Source organism: Sus scrofa, chromosome 2 (assembly GCF_054392235.1).
Source record: "Sus scrofa isolate SSC_HxYL_T2T_F1_AM1 chromosome 2, Sscrofa_HxYL_maternal_Yorkshire_Landrace_v2.0, whole genome shotgun sequence".
NCBI lineage: Eukaryota > Metazoa > Chordata > Mammalia > Artiodactyla > Suidae > Sus > Sus scrofa.
Genome location: NC_139384.1, coordinates 38,256,780 through 38,273,750, shown reverse-complemented (window position 1 = coordinate 38,273,750; position 16,971 = coordinate 38,256,780). Strand labels below are relative to the sequence as shown.

At 36.6% G+C, this 16,971-nt stretch overlaps 1 protein-coding gene and 1 non-coding gene across 6 annotated transcripts in view; one reads left to right on the top strand and one right to left on the bottom strand.

Moving 5' to 3' along the window:
* The window catches only part of LUZP2 (leucine zipper protein 2), a 532,880-nt gene that overhangs the window by 336,662 nt on the left and 179,247 nt on the right, over window positions 1-16,971 (top strand). The window lies entirely within an intron of this gene.
* LOC146405324 (small nucleolar RNA SNORA70) lies at window positions 12,015-12,149 on the bottom strand. The gene has a single exon (XR_014839235.1). It is a non-coding gene; the product is annotated as a small nucleolar RNA SNORA70 (small nucleolar RNA).

Below are 16,971 nucleotides of genomic sequence, written 5' to 3'. Positions count from 1 at the left end.
CCACCGGCTTGCGCCAGAGCCACAGCAACGCGGGATCCGAGCCGCATCTGCAACCTACACCACAGCTCACGGCAACGCCGGATCGTTAACCCACTGAGCAAGGCCAGGGAGTGAACCCGCAACCTCATGGTTCCTAGTCGGATTCGTTAACCACTGCGCCACAACGGGAACTCCTTTTTTTGCTTTTTAAGGAAACATCCCCACTGGTTTTAACCTTGTCAGATTGGTATGTAGCCCCGCCACCTACTTTTTCCCCAAAACTAACCTGACGCTTAAATCTCCCCCTCACCCACAGAAAAGACTTTTTGTATCCTTGCAAAAAGCTGTTCTTTCCACTTATTCTTGCCTCACAGTGTTTCCTTCCCCCTTACATTCTGCTTCCCCATCAATCTTAACATTTCAGGTAGCTTCTTAATTCCTGAGTCACTCTTGTGTGCAACCTTTTCTAAATTTCCTTCCAGTCCTGTCTACTCCATACTTAGTGTCAGCCTCAGTGCTAGCCTGAGTTAAAGGTCAGGGCTTATTACTGGCTGAAGGAGAGGTTAAACACCAGTTAGGTTATAATCAGATTATGCATATTTGTGTGTGTGTGAGAGAGAGACCGCGCGTGCATGTGTGCAACTTTGAAAGCAAAATGTAAATACTACTTTTTCTGAGAAGCCTTCCCAGCCTTCCCGGAATACTGATGTTCCTCCCCCTGGGTTCCACAAAGCCTGATATCAAAAACTAGCATTTACTGGAGTTCCCGTCCTGGTGCAGTGGAAATGAATCTGACCAGGAACCATGAGGTTGTGGGTTTGATCCCTGGCCCCACTCAGTGGGTTAAGGATCCGGCATTGCAGATCACAGATGTGTAGGTCACAGATGTGGCTCAGATCTGGTGTTGCTGTGGCTCTGGCGTAGGCCAGCAGCTGTAGCTCCAATTTGACCCCTAGCCTGGGAACCTCCACATGCTTCAGGTGCAGCCCTGAAAAAGATTAAAAAAAAAAAAAAAAAAAAAACTAGCATTTACCATGTCAGTAGTATAGTATGTTCATTCTATGTCTATATTTCTCAGTGTATCATGTATTGAAGGAAGATGGCAGACCTCATTCATCTTCATATCCTAGCTCTAATCAGATAGTCTTCTACAGAATCAAAGTCAACATTATTGGAATTATGTAGGATTAAAGGCAAATTGAGGCACCATCTATCTACCTGGTGTTCCAGACATGTCATCTCTTTAGGAAAATTTCTTTATAGACATTTTCAGAAATGTTAATAGACATCAAGGATAGGCGGAGGCCTTGGATATCTTAAATGAGTAGAAAATAACAGTGAGAATGTGCTAGTTGATGAAAGAAGGAGAATGTGGGAATTGTGTCTTTTCTTTAAGGATAATACCACCCTGGACTCAGTGACTGCCATTCTTAGTGATACAGCTGAGTAGAAACCAGAGATAATAATAATACAAGTGATAAATGGAATGATTAAATACAAGGAGGTAAGAGGTGGCAGACAAAAAAGCAGCCTAAATAGAGTTATCTGGCAAGTCATGTACACATGATCCAGTAGATACCAGTCTGAGCAGAACCCCTATAAAGGGGAGGAGAGCTTGAATTATTGTTATAAGGAATGTCATCTTGTGAAGAGAATATTTTATTGTTTTGCTGTTTGCCCTTAGTGAGTACAAAGTTACCATGAAGGTTGTTGTAAACTTTATCAACTTTTGAATTTAGAACAATCTATCTCGTTATCTTGTTACCATTCCATTCCCCATCTGGAGGGATTTTCTTTTGGTTGTGGTGTTACTGTCTCCCTCTGCTGCCTTCTGCCTACAGGAGCTGAGGGAGGCTAGACCCTTCTGCTATTTTGCCCTCTTGCACAATCACATTATCTAAAACTCCTGATCATACACATTCTGTCATAATTTTGAATACTTAGAGAATATTTTGAATGATCCCTTAATAGCAGTTGTAGTGTAATCTTGGCTGTCGTTTCTCTGCCCAGTCTCCTGAGTTCACATAGGTCTTACCTTTTTTCTAACCCTCATTCTGCAACCATCCTATAACTGTCAAATTTTCTGAGTATAGCTTCTCCTATATTTATGTATATATATGCATATATATATGGACATTTTTTATAAGATAGCAAACATCTGTTTCTGTTACTTGCAACCAAGAAATATGTCTCTTAAATTCAGGATTTCCTGGTTTTGGAGTAAGAACTTGAGTGAAGAAACATAGTAAATCCCCCAAAAGGATCCAAATTCTCTGTGTTTTTGATGCTGCTGGCTCAAAAATTACCCAAGAAATTTCATTTATTTTAATCTCTGTCACCGACTCTCATTTATACAAAAATCTTGAGGGAATTGCTATTGGATAATATATTTTATGGTAAACAAAGATTCATGTGATTAGAGTTTTTATCCTGATCATTTTCTTGATAGGAAATCCAATAGCTATGGTTCTCTATTGGGGTCACAGATTATGATCTAAATGTCAGAGAAACAATGAGGAGATAAATTGGCCATGGGATAAATGTCTGTTTATTCATTTAGTCATTTCTTTTGGAAAAACCTTTGTGTTTCTTAGCTAAAGAATAATTTTTGCTTGGTGCTTCTCTTTCCCATATACTATTTTTAGCCTCTTTCTTAAAAAACGATAATACTGAGTTATAGTGTAAGAAGAATCGTCAGACATTTAAATGCATTGTCAGATTATTTCTTAAAAGGGTTATACCAATTTATTATCTCTTTAGTAGTGTTTTAAAATAACTTTTCATTATGCTTTCTCTTTTCCTCTCTTACTAAGTACTTCATATTCTCTGAAAATTTTGAAACAAATTTGATAAATAAAAATATGGGAGTTCCCATTGTGCCACAGCAGAAACAAATCCAACTAGGAACCATAAGGTTTCGGGTTTGATCCCTGGCCTCTCTCGGTGGGTTAAGGATCCAGCCTTGCCATGGGCTGTGGTGTAGTTTGTAGACACATCTTGGATCCTGAGTAGCTATGGCTCTAGCATAAGCCAGCAGCTACAGCTCAGGTTGGACTCCTAGCCTGGGAACCTCCTATGCCTCGGGTGTGGCCCTAAAAATCAAAAAGAAAAAATAATTTAAAAAGTTATCTCTTGTGAATTTGAATTAGGTTATTAGTCAGGTTGTCTACCACTACAATTTCCTCTATGGAAATGGTCAATTAGTGACCATTGAACCACCAATACAGCGTTCTTTTTTATTTCGATATAATTAGTCTCTTTAAATTTAGTCATCTCTCTCATCAGAATGCTACCATTAACCAATCATCATGTATACTTACTTACAGAGATTAGCCATTCTTCAAACTGTGCTGTCAACCTGAATGGATGCCCTCTGGGCACCTCAGTCTTGATTTTAATTGCCAGAAAGTCCTGAATTCACTTGAAATATCCAGACCTCTAGTCTGCCTCTGAAGACTCACCAGACTCTCTTTAAATCAGGTTCTGAGACATCCTTCAGCAAAGAGAAATGTTTCTCAAATTTATTTCATCATGGAATTATTTGTAATATTATCATAATTCCTATTCCATAGGGCCAGTTTTTTTTTTTTTTTTTTTTTGGTCTTTTTGCCATTTCTTGGACCGCTCCCACGGCATATGGAGATTCCCAGGCTAGGGGTCCAATTGGAGCTGTAGCCGCTGGCCTACGCCAGAGCCACAGCAACGTGGGATCCAAGCCGCGTCTGCCACCTACACCACAGGTCACGCCAGCGCCGGATTGTTAACCCTCTGAGCAAGGGCAGGGACCGAACCTACAACCTCATGGTTCCTAGTCGGATTCATTAACCACTGCGCCACAATGGGAACTCCCGGCCAGTATTCTTTAGGACCACATTAAGAATTGTTTAATTGCATCAGGAAAATTATTTAATTCAGAACTTTATGAAGCCAAAGTAAACATTTCTTTCAGAAAGATTAGCTTACATTTTGGATGACCTTTCTGTGTAATGTGCCGTGGAGTTACCTCAGGAAGTAAATTTTCCCAAACTATAATGATACAGAAGTGCTTATACAATTGTTTCTTCTCTTCTTATCCTCCTTTACTAAGAAAGTGATGGAAACCTAGACTTAGTTACATTTGATTCTGGTCTTTGATGGTTGTCCTCTTTTCCCTGCTTCTCTTCCCCCTCATCCACCTCCCACTTTGTTTTTATCCTTGGCCCCCTCTTTAACCTTCTTCCCCCTAGTTATGATAAATGTTCAAATGTTGTTCTGATTATCTTTCATGTGCCCAGACACTATTATCTCCCATATCACTCTGCACTGGGATATCAATTTCTTCTACCTGAACCATTATCATTTGCAGAATTTTCTCAGTCTTTACTTAAAATTACTGAAAATTCTCCTTACATACCAGTGCTAGTCTAATTCAGTAGTGTTATGAAGGAGGTTTGTTCCCTCTAATATGCTTTGCACAATGTTTGGTACTAATTATGGGTACTTAAATCCATCTGGAATGATTTCACGCTGTATTTGCTTGCTGTATTTGCTTCTGTCTCAGCTGCACTCCCTCATCCAAGCACTTTGTTCTCTGCCCTGGCTGTAGCAGCTCAGTAGTGCATCTATGAAACTGTTTAAGGAGATTAAAACATTTTGGAGGATTAAAAGTCATATTTAAAATGTTAATTACCTATCAATTCTTCAAAGCTCCTCTCTTCCTGCTCTGTTCCCCCGTTTTATACTCACAAAAATGGAGATTAATTTCAGCATATGGAAGCAGTAAAATCACATACAGATTTTTAAATTAACCAATAAACTCTATATTTGAGGAGAATCTTACAGTCTTTTAGTTTGTGCATCAGTCTCAACAACATATAAATGTATAGCATATGCAAAATTGCATTTTTTTATATTTACAAAGCAGTTGTACATATATAATTCCCTTTTATTCTCACACTAACATAGTGAAGAGGCAGACATAATTATAGATGGAGAAACAGAGGTTTTGAAATGTCACAGTACCATGTCCATGGTGACAGCTTGTAAGTTGGAGACCCAGGAATAAAACATATGTCTTGTGAATTCCATTCCATGTTTTTATTTCCTCTCTAACAATATATAAAATAAAAAGAAAAAATCTTGCTTTTTGATGTAAAGAAAACCGTGTTAGAAGATTTTTTCCCTTGTTCTAGTCAAATCAGCCAAGTACAGGTGCACACTGCATGAGCAGATGGAAATGCAATTAAGACAGATGTAATGACAGTTCATTCACAGACTCTAATGCTTTCAAACCCCAGTGCTAGTCTAAAAGCACAGATCACAGCAGGCATACCACAAGAAGAATCAAATGTGGGCACAAGATTTGTACAAGCTGTAGATCTTTTCAAATTTTGAAAGTGAAGTGACATTTAGAGATTTTGAAATTCTTCATCTATTCATAACTTCCTTAAGTAGTTGATATTTTTTACAATGTTGAGTATAATTAGAAGAAAATACGGGTGAACACGCAATCATTGATTATTTATGCACTACAAGCTCAGCATAAGAATGATAGAGTGACAACAGCTTTGGTCTTCAGAGTGTGAACTGTTATATCTGTATCATGCAAAGAGCCTAGATTAGCACTTGGGTCAGACATTCATAATCACTTCCCCCCTCTTCCGTCAGGAAAGCCATTGGACCTCAGATATTAATTTCAACATTAAAAATTGCACATTAGGCCTCCTGTTTGGTTTAAGTTACAGGCACTGAGGAAAGATGTGTCAGATTAACATCTTCATAGGTCTGAGGTGGCAATGCTGAAACCACCTTGTTATGCTTGGAGTTATGCTTGGAGTTATGCTCTCAACCTTCTTATTACTTGGGAGACAAATTGTACAAAGGTGCGCAAGAGTACAGGACCTGCGGTCAAATAAAGATCTCTGTCCACCTCTTTGGGGCATTGTGTAAAGCTCTTTGCCCCTCTGAATGCCAGTTTAGTTTACTTGTCTGTTGTAGAATCGTACTGCATTTTGCTAGCTATCTCACAGTATTGTTAAGAAGCTTGCATAAGATAATGACTAAAAGTTTGACTGTTTTAGTGATTCCTATAATTTCTTCCTGTAGTATTTGAATTATAACACCTGCTGGGAATTAATAAGCATAGGAAAACCAACCTGAAGATAAGTAGGACAGCAGTAGGAGGCTGGAAGAGAGATCCTGAAAGAATTAAAATCTGTTTCTTCCTCTCACCCTGTGGTGGTTTTAAAGCTTACTGTGTGGAAGACTCTTCTGGGCTGAATTACTAAAGATTCTGATTCACCCAGTCTAGGCAGGAACAAGGATTTTGATACATTATTAAATACCCTTTGTGGTTCTGAATATGATTTGAGGTCCCTAATGTGAGAAATAGTGACTAAACATTTTATCTATGATGTTTTATCACCAGATGTGTCTTGGGAGCAAAATTCATAATTGATTTTACAGACTCATGGAATATGAGGCACTAGGTAGACTAATGTTTTCAGCTGGAAAAGGAGCTTTGCGTGTGTTCTGCTAATCAATCTGAGTGCTAAAGATTTGTTATTTACCAGTTTTCACCTCCTATATTATGAGTTAAGATCCAGGTTCTAAATTAATGTGAGAAAAGTGTGATCAAATGCGGAAAAAATGAAAGTTCTCCAAAAAAGCTGTTCCCTCTGTTCTAATAAGATATTCCACTTTTATCTGAGCAAATTGACACTCAAAATAAATGCTTTTCCAACCTCCTTTATAGCTAGCTGGGCCATGTTCTGGCCACTGTCTATAAAAAGAAGAGATATTGGTACCTTCCAGATTATATCCATAAAGAAAAGGTGTTTATTCTTCTCATCCCACCCCCCAGCTCCCACTCCTTCCATAATGATGAAATGTAAATATAGAGGTGACGATCTCATGGACCAAACAGTTAAGGGCAACACCAAAGAAGTGGCAACACATCAAGTAAGAGGAGCCTGGTCCTTAACACCTTTAAGAAATTAAAATCACATCACTTTCACTTCTATGTCAAAAAGGCAGAGAAAAATAAATGTGTATTGTGTTTAAGGTTTTGCTATCCTGGGTCTCTGTGACAGAGCTAAACCCAGTTTGTTCTAACTAATAAATGTATGAAATGCATACTTAGGATTCGGACAGTGAAACATTATAATGTGAAATGCTCAGCCTTAGTCATCTCACTTGCAAAATGAATATTCTAGCACCTTATGAGGACATAAGGCTATTTATTAGAAGAAACAGAAGATATAAATATGCATTCAAATTGCATGATAAATGCCTACAACTTTGTTAATGAACAGTCTTATGTTGATTTTTATTACCAGTGAGTGATTTATAAATTATTTATGACTATAAGTCCTTGACTTTATGATAAATATACTTCCTATGCTAAGGTTAGTAGAGTAACCGAGATGGAAAATATCTACCTCCAACTCTAAGCTTTAAGTGAGATTCGAATAAACTCCAGGCCAAAAGACTTTAAGTGGAAAACACTAGCCCAGTCTACATTTAGCAGCAGAACTCTGATGGGCTGGCTGGAAACCATAACCACAAGTCAAGCAGGGGTAAAGTTGGGTTTCAAGGCCCTTACAAAATACAAAGGAAAGTCTGTGAAAGTGAATATTAGAAAGGTTATTTGGATGGCTTATTTATTATTCAGGAAGATTGTACAGTACAAGGTTTATGTTAAAGGTTTTTGAATCATATTCCCATCATCATGAAAAATAGTCCTATCCCAGTATTGCAGCCAGAAAGATTTATGGGTGTGATTTTACCGTATTTGAGAGGTCTACTTGGTAATGATACTAGAGTAGCATTTCAAGGTAGCCATCTGTTAGTCAGATAATCTGTATTATTTTATATTATTCAAAGTGGGGTGGTGGAGGTGAAAGAATGGGAGTAGTTAACTCTAAAGTATTTGCAGGTGATATGAACTAGAGAGATTTAGCTGTGAGCACAAAACCAGAAATGGAAAGCCCACTAGATTCTGTCTGTATAAATCTGGGGCAAGGCACCACATTGGCTTTCAGCAGTGCTTCTCAAACCTGAGTGAACAGTATCATCGAATGGCTAGTTAAAATACAGAGTGCCAGATCTCACTCTCAGAGTGATTTTGTAAGTTTGGGTCAATTTGGGACCCAAAAAGTATCCAAGTTATGCTGATGCTGCTGATCCAGAAAACACATTTTTGAGACCCACTGGCTTATAGGAAGTCCCTAGTCAAGTTTGGTAGGTAAGCAAATTGTTTCTGCATTGATATCTTTCAAGGCCACAGGGTTCCCCTAATCCTCTACACACATAAGTGTTGGATTGTCAAATCCTAGATGGTGAAGACTGCATCTTTTTCGTTATTGTAACTATGAGTCTTTGCCCAGACATGGATATTTCTTAGCTGCTTTGGGATTTTTTTTTTTTTTTTTTTAAGAGGAAGTCTCCCTGGCTTCCTTCTTCTCCTTTACTGTGGCAACACTCCAGGCAGCAGTACATCCTTTCAAATGTGTCTGTGTTGTAAAAAGTGCTTTGTATAGTGTGTCAATAATTGCTTCACAAAAGAGGATTCTCCTTAAACTGAGTCATTATGTACAAAGCTGCACTTTTGTGTGGGAGCCTTTAAGGTTTTTATGAGCCTGGGCCATGGAGACAGGAGATCTGATGGATGTCAAAACCTGGGTTTGAATCTTACCTTGGCTTTGATTTTTATTTGCCCTGTAAATGAAGAGATTCACTTAATCTTAAATGTCTTTATTTCACTGTTACTTGGGTTTTATCATTTGGAATAATTCTAACTTACCTTATGATGATATGTCAAGTCTTTCACAAGTTAATGCATTTAAAGTTCTATTATATTACTCGTCACTCAAGTGAAGGATTTTTGGTTCTAGTTTAAAGAAAATAAAAGTTATTTTTAGTAAAGTTATTTAATAATAATAAAAAGAAAGGGCTGAGTATTTGCAAAAACAGAGGTAGAACAGATGTCTTAGCAAGAGAGCTGTGTGCAATGGAACAGATATAAAGCTATCTATAAGGTGGGCAGGATGTATATAGGGAGGCTGATGGTGTGGGAGGCTGATGGGAGTCTTGTGTATAGTGAGGCTAATGGTGTGTGCTTTTCTATGACTTCCTCATGGCCAAAGCTAGAGCACTTGACTGTGTATTTTGGATAAAAATGAAGAATAACTAGAATATGTTGAAAGTAATTTGATTTTTTAAATAAAAATGCTTCACATATGCAGTAAAAAGTGAATAATATTTACCTACTATACAAAATCTTTCTTGCTGGGGCCACAACTTTACAAGCAGGAGTCAACTTTACAAGCTGGGGCCACAACTTTACAAGCAGGAGTCAACTTTATTTTCATTTGTCATACAATGAAAATAATCACTGAAAATTCCAATGTAAACACAAATTAAAATGAACAAATGGTATTTACTGACATGAATGATATCTGCATTAAAGCAAAATGCCTTTAGAAGCATACTGAAATTTCAGTAAGCAGATTTTATAAAAATTTCATAAAGACCAAAGAAGGTAAATATAATTACTACATTTTATTTGTATAAAATTGTACATCTGTGAAAATATGTCAATTTGAGAAAATAATATTCTTTATTTAGTGCACTTATTTTAGTAAATAACAGAAATAATGTTCATAGTTTAATTGTGATCTCTGTTATACTATGTATTATTCAATAGATCTTAAGTTCTGAACTATTAATCTGCTAAGGCCGCTTTAGGAATATTAAGGTTTTATTATAGTTTTTAAAATATTGTTATTAATATCCATCTACTTATGCAGTCATACTGATATCATTCCAGAAAGAATATACATTTTACGTGAAAGATCTGATATACTTGGTTTAATACACCAGTTATTCTAGTCTTTTGTTTTGTAGATTGTAGGGTCAGATGTTGTTTTGTTTTTTGATAAAGTCAAATATATTTATTTGATGTAATAGATTTTATATTTTAGAGTAGTTTCAGGTTCACAGCAAAATTGAGTTAAAAATACAGACATTTATATCCCCCATATTCCCACATACCTAATGGCTCTTCCACTATCAACATGCTACACAAGAGTGAGTGTACATTTGTCAGAGTCAATAACCCACATTGACACATCATTATCACCTAAAGTTCAAAGCTTACATTAGGGTTTACCCATGATGTTGTACATTCTGTGGGTTTTGACCAACGTATAATCACGTAATCCAACCTATTGTCTCATAGAGAATAGTTTTACTCCCCTAAAAATTCTCTATAATAATTTGAATAAATAAAATTCTCTGTAATAATTAGCTATAATAAATTGCCTATTTATCCCTCTCCCCCTCAAGCTCTTGGAAAACAATGATCTCTTCACTGTCTCCATAATTTACCTTTTTCAGAATGTCATACTTTTGGAATCTGATAGTAGGTAGATTTTCAGATTGATTTCCTATAATTAGTAATGTTCCCTTAAGTTTACTCCATGTCTTTTCATGCCTTGATAGCTCATTTCTTTTTAGTGCTAACTAATACTCCATTGTCTGGATGTGCCCCAGTTTATTCATTCATTCATCTACTGAAGGATATCTTAAATTGCTTCCAAGTTTTCACAGTTATGAATAAAGCTGTTACAAGGATGTTTGTGAAGGTTTTATGTAAACATAAGTTTTTAACCCCTTTGAGTAAATACCAGGGAACACAATTGTTGGATCCTATGTTAGAATATACATATTTCTGTAATAAATCACCAGACTGTCTTACATAATGGTTGTACTATTTTATATTTTTACGAGCAGTGAATGAGAGTTCCTGTTGTTCCAGATTCTTGACAGCATTTGGTGTTGTCAGTGTTTTGAAATTTTGCCATCCTGAGAGATGTGTAGTGGTATCTCATTGCTGTTGCAATTTGAGATTTCCAAATAGCATGCGATATGGACCATCAGCACATATTATTAGTGCCTCTTTTAACCTACCATGCGTGGGTTACAGGAGCATTCATTTAATATTTAAAGAAGAAATAAATGAATTATAAAATGAATAAAATCAAAACCAGGCTTCCGTCTTTAATGGTTGAATTTCTGACCCTATTAGAGGTCAAAATTGAGATGCAGAGAGGGAAATTTGCCATGAAATCCTTCAGCATCATCATATGGATAGCTGCCTCATCCTCAGCATTCAGAGTGTCTGCAACACAGTTGTTTCCTCCAAAAGCAAAATACTCATTCACATGCTCTCTAAATAATTTTGCTAATCATAATTAGGGGAGATTTTGTATGAGAACTCTTTTTTGGTACATACCTTTAACACATTCTTTGATGTGGGTCATAAGATCATAAGTTCAAAGCATATTGGTTGTTAGTATTATAAATATTGGAGAACCTGAAGAGAAGGGAGACGCAACCACATGGCCTTTAGGCAAGTAAGGATGAGCAGAAATAAAGAAATTTAAATAATTAAAGAGTAATTCATTAATTAATTAAAAACCCTCCATCACATAATGAATCTGCTTACCCAAATTCCAAAATATATAAAAACCCCAGTGCTAAAAAGACAGTAAACAAAATTCACAAGTAGAGTTCAGTGTAGATAATATTAATTGTTGGAAGGATATGACAAGAAGTTTTATTTTACTTTATTTTATACGGAGAGGATTTATTGGTGTCCATGAATAGGGAGGGGTCAGTGTTGAAGCCCTTACTGGTGCAGGGCTTGCCATTTGTCCACAAGGCCACAATTAGGGGTATATGTGACACCAGAGCCTTCCTGAAAGAGACACTTTACAGTCAGCATCTCTTCAAATTCATCCATATTAAACTTGGTGAAGCCCTACTTCTTGATGATGTGGCTCTTCTGGCAGCCAGGGAACTTGAAAGTTGGCCCTGCTTAAATCCTCTGTCATGTGCTCGCTGTTATGCAGCTTGGTGCCAATACACATGATGTCTTGGCCAATGCGAATTCTGATTGCTGTGCCCTGGTGCGTTCCAGTGGCATCCTGAATACCTGTCTAACGCCTAGATTGGATACAGCATGAGGTCACACCTTAATTTCCACTGTAAAGAACTCCCTCCATCGTCCCTTAGGGCAACCTGTATTGGCAACAGGCTATGTACACTGGTGAGAAAGCTGCTGTGTATAGTCTTTACACTCAAGCCTTTATGGGGGGGGGATGTATAATTGGCTAAATTTGCTGCAGAGATTAAAATTTTAAAATTAGTGCTTCATATAACACTAAGAGATAACTGCAAACATGTGAAGAATATCAATTCTTTGTAAAAATGTTAAGAGAAAATAAAGGAACAGGTGGATATAAAATAAAAACAATTATCAACCTTGAAAAAATTATGTACTTATAATTATTGAAAATTTAAAATAAAAATAAAACAATTTTAGAAATAAACACTTCTGTCTGAACAAGTTTGAAAAGGGAAGTGACTCAGAGCATAAATTAAAAAACTAACTTAGAACTTGACGCAAATGAAAAGGGGTGTGAGTATGTGTGTATAGGTAAGGGACATGGATAAAAGACTGAGAGTCTATAATATGTCTCTAACAAAAGTTCTTAAAAGATTGGAGAGAATAGTGCAGGTGCAACATTTAATTCTGAATACTTGTTTAATGAAGCCAATTAGGTGTTGAATGACTTACATACATCGTGACAGAATGGGAAAAGACAAGAATACTCCAAGATTTTGAAGATGAATAATCAGAAAGATGGTACTGTCTTTAACTTAGAAAGATAAGACTGTAGGTGAAGTAAGCTTCGGGAAAAGATGACACTAATGGATATCTCAAATTTAAGATTATATATAATGGATTAATTACAGTTGGATTTGAGAAGTCTAGCTAGAAGATGTAAATTTGGTAATCTTTGTCAGAGATTGTATTTAAAATCTTTACCATGGATGAGCTCAATGAGATAGTGAGGACAAAAAAAAAAAAAAAAAATGTCCCAGTACTCAGCCAGAGTTGAGATGTATCAGAAATAGTGGGGATTAACAAAAGCCTATTGCAGGAGAATCTTAAGAAAGAAAGAAAAAGAAAGAAAACAAAGAAGGAAGTGTTTCAAAAGACAAGTTAAAAATATATATATATGTATATATATCTAGGAAAGGGAGTTATCAATTCTGTCAAATTCTGGTAATAAAACAAAAAAGACAAGAACCCGAGTTCCCGTCGTGGCGCAGTAGTTAACGAATCTGACTAGGAACCATGAGGTTGCGGGTTCGGTCCCTGCCCTTGCTCAGTGGGTTAACGATCCGGTGTTGCCGTGAGCTGTGGTGTAGGTTGCAGACGTGGCTCGGATCCCGCGTGGCTCTGGCATAAGCTGGAGGCTACAGCTCCGATTCGACCCCTAGCCTGGGAACCTCCATATGCCGCGGGAGTGGCCCTAGAAATGGCAAAAAGACAAAAAAAAAAAAAAAAAAAGACAAGAACCAAGAATTGCCCCATGGATTTGGTAGCAATGAGATCATTGCACAAAGTTATAAAATATTTTTTTAAGTGCAAATATTGCTTATAGATAGATACATGTATGGCTATTGTATACCAAATTCAGGCTAGGGCATATGAGAAAACTAGGTCTCTTTTTCACATCCCTCATTAGTGAAGTCAGATTCATGGTAATACTAAAACAAAATAATTATTCTATCAATGCCCCAATCACTTCAATGTATAAGACCATCAACAGATCTAATTCATGTCAGCTTGGCACACAAAAGCAAACGGTAAGCCTGTACTTCCTGTCACACATTGTAGAATTTCCCAGTGTTCATAGATGGAGAAACTCCATGTATTAAGTAAGTGATCTTCCTTTGAAATTTATAACAGTTCAACTTTATCATCTGGCTTGATCTATGACATCAGATCTCTGCTAGTACTAGTTTTGAAAGGAATTGCTCACAACAGACAATATTTGGCAATCTTCAATTAAATTATAAATAATAAACTAGGTCCAAGTTTATTTTTATGATTAGGAATTAATGACCTTTAATCATGATGAAGGCAATGGTAACTAATTAGCAAACATGATACAAAACAAATTTTAAAGTTAATGACATTAATTTTAAATGGCATAGCATTGATATGTCTTGTGCAGTTGTACTGCTTGATTTTGAATGTGCACATATGTTCTAACATTTTTTTTATCTCATTCCTGAGGAAAAGGTAAAATAAACTTTGGTAAAACTAAAAATAAAAATAAAAATAAAATCTGTTCTCCCACAAAGTCTAAGTAAGGGGGAAATCTCTTGTTAGTTGGTCTAAGTCTCTCGGCGGGGTTCCTAGGATGAACTGGCGTTATTGGGCTGGGAATGCCCAGCAGCATTGCAAAGAGAGGGTGGCAGGTGTTCAAGTCTTAACTGGGCAAACCAGGAAGAGAATATCCTCAGGAGTAATTACAAGTGAATTAGCTGATCCTTCTTAATGATTTCACAACAGATTTACCTTGCTTAGTTACTGCTCTTGGGGCAAAGTTATTTTATCAACCATAATTTATTTCATTGTCTGGAGGGGTATTACTGGCTGTTGAAAGTGCATGTGTCTGGAATTAAAAGCTCAAAGACCAAGTCCAGGTTTATATACAATATTGCCCATGCATTATTCAGTAGAAATCCAGGACTTTTCTTTATAGTTTTTGGCCTGTTTGTTTTTCCAAGAGCAGAGAATTAGTAAAAAACTAAACAGAATGATGAAGACAATGTGTTGGACTAATGCCAGGTTAAATAACATCATTAATCCTCAGGTTTGTCATTTCTAAAATGGAGATGATTAATAATTTTTTGCCTATAGGACTGTGCAGAGACTCAGTGAAGCAAAGTATGTTGAGCACTTTGTATAATAACTGGCATAAAATCATAACATCAACAAACGGTAATTTAAGGACACACATCTACTCAATACTTCAAGTTTATTGTTATAATTGTCCTATAGCACGTTCTTTTTTTAATTTTTATGTAATGATTTTTATTTTTTTCCATTATAACTGGTTTACAGTATTTATTCACCTAAAGCAGACAACAATGAAACAGACCTATGCAGTCTAACAGACATTGAGTTCAAAAGGGAGATAGTGAAAATATGAACAGTAATGCAGATTCCTATAACACTTTCTATGTCTAAGGTGTACAACATGTTACCAGACATATTTATACTTCGTAATATGATCAGCACCACAGCATTCACTAACACCTATATCACCTTGCAAAATTACCATTTTTAATTGAATTTTTTTAATTTTTTATTGTTATTTCCCAATACAATTTTTTTTTCTACTATACAGCATGGTAACCCAGTTACATATACATGTATACATTCTTTTTTCTCCCATTATCATGTTCCATCATAAGTGACTAGACATAGTTCCCAGTGCTACACAGCAGGATCTCATTGCTAATCCATTCCAAAAGCAATGGTTTGCATCTATTTACCCCAAGTTCCCAATGTTTCCCACTCCCTCCCCCTCCCCCAGGTAACAACAAGTTTATTCTCCAAGTCCATGATTTTCTTTTCTGTGGAAAGGTTCGTTTGTGCCATATATTATATTCCAGATATGTGATAGCATATGATATTCGTCTTTCTCTTTCTGACTGACTTCACTCAGTATGAGAGTCTCTAGTTCCATCCATGTTGCTGCAAATGGCATTATTTTGTTCTTTTTATGGATGAATAGTATTCCATTGTGTATCCATCTTCCTAATCCAACAATCTGTCAATGGACACTTGGTTGTTTCCATGTCTTGGCTATTGTGAATAGAGCTGCAATGAACATGTGGGGGTTCAAGGAAACTTTTCAAGGAAAGTTTTGTCTGAATATATGCCCAAGAGTGGATTTGCTGGGTCATATGGTAGTTCTATGTATAGTTTTCTAAGATACCTCCATACTGTTCTCCATAGTGGTTGTACCAGCTTACATTCCCACCAGTAGTGAAGAAGGGTTCCCTTTTCTCCCACCCTCTCCAGCAGTAGTTATTTGTGGACTTATTAATGATGGCCATTCTGACTGGTGTGAGGTGGTATCTCTTGGTAGTTTTGATTTGCATTTCTCTAATAATCAGAGATGTTGAACATTTTTTAAATTTTGTTTATTTTTATTTTATTACTAGTTCTTAATAGTTTTTTCCTCAATACAATTTTTTCCACTGTACATCATGGTGACCCAGTTACACATACATGTACACATTCTATTTTTGCATGTTATCATGCTACATCATAAGTGACTAGACATAATTCCCAGTGCTACACAGCAGGATCTCATTGCTAATCCATTCCAGAGGCAATAGTTTGTATGTATTAACCCCAAGCTCCCCAACCACCCCACCTTGGCAACCACAAGTCTATTCTATAAGTCTGATGGCCATTCTAACTGGTGTGGGTGGTATCTCATGGTGGTTTTGATTTGCATTTCTCTAATAATCAGGGATGTTGAGCATTGCTTCATGTGCTTGTTGGCCATCTGCACATCTTCCTTGGAAAAATGTCTATTCAGGTCTTTTGCCCATTTTTCCATTGGGTTGTTAGCTTTTTTGCTGTTGAGTTGTATAAGTTGCTTGTATATTTTAGAGATTAAGCTCTTGTCAGTTGCATCATTTGAAACTATATTCTGCCATTCTGTAAGATGTCTTTTTGTTTTCTTTATGGTTTCCTTTGCTGTGCAAAACTTGTCAGTTTGATTAGGTCCCATTGGTTTATTTTTTCTCTTATTTCAGTTGCTTTGGGAGACTGACCTGAGAAAATATTCATAAGGTTGATGTCAGAGAATCTTTTGCCTCTGTTCTCTTCCAGGAGTTTGATGGTGTCTTATCTGATATTTAAGTCTTTCAGGCATTTTGAGTTGATTTAGGTGCATGGTGTGAAGGTGTGTTCTAGTTTCATTGATTTGCATGCAGCTGTCCAGGTTTCCCAGCAATGCTTGCTGAAAAGACTTTTTCCCATTTTCTGTTCTTGCCTCCTTTGTCAAAGATAAATTGACCATAGGTGTCTGGGTTTATTTCTGCATTCTCTATTCTATTCCATTGGTC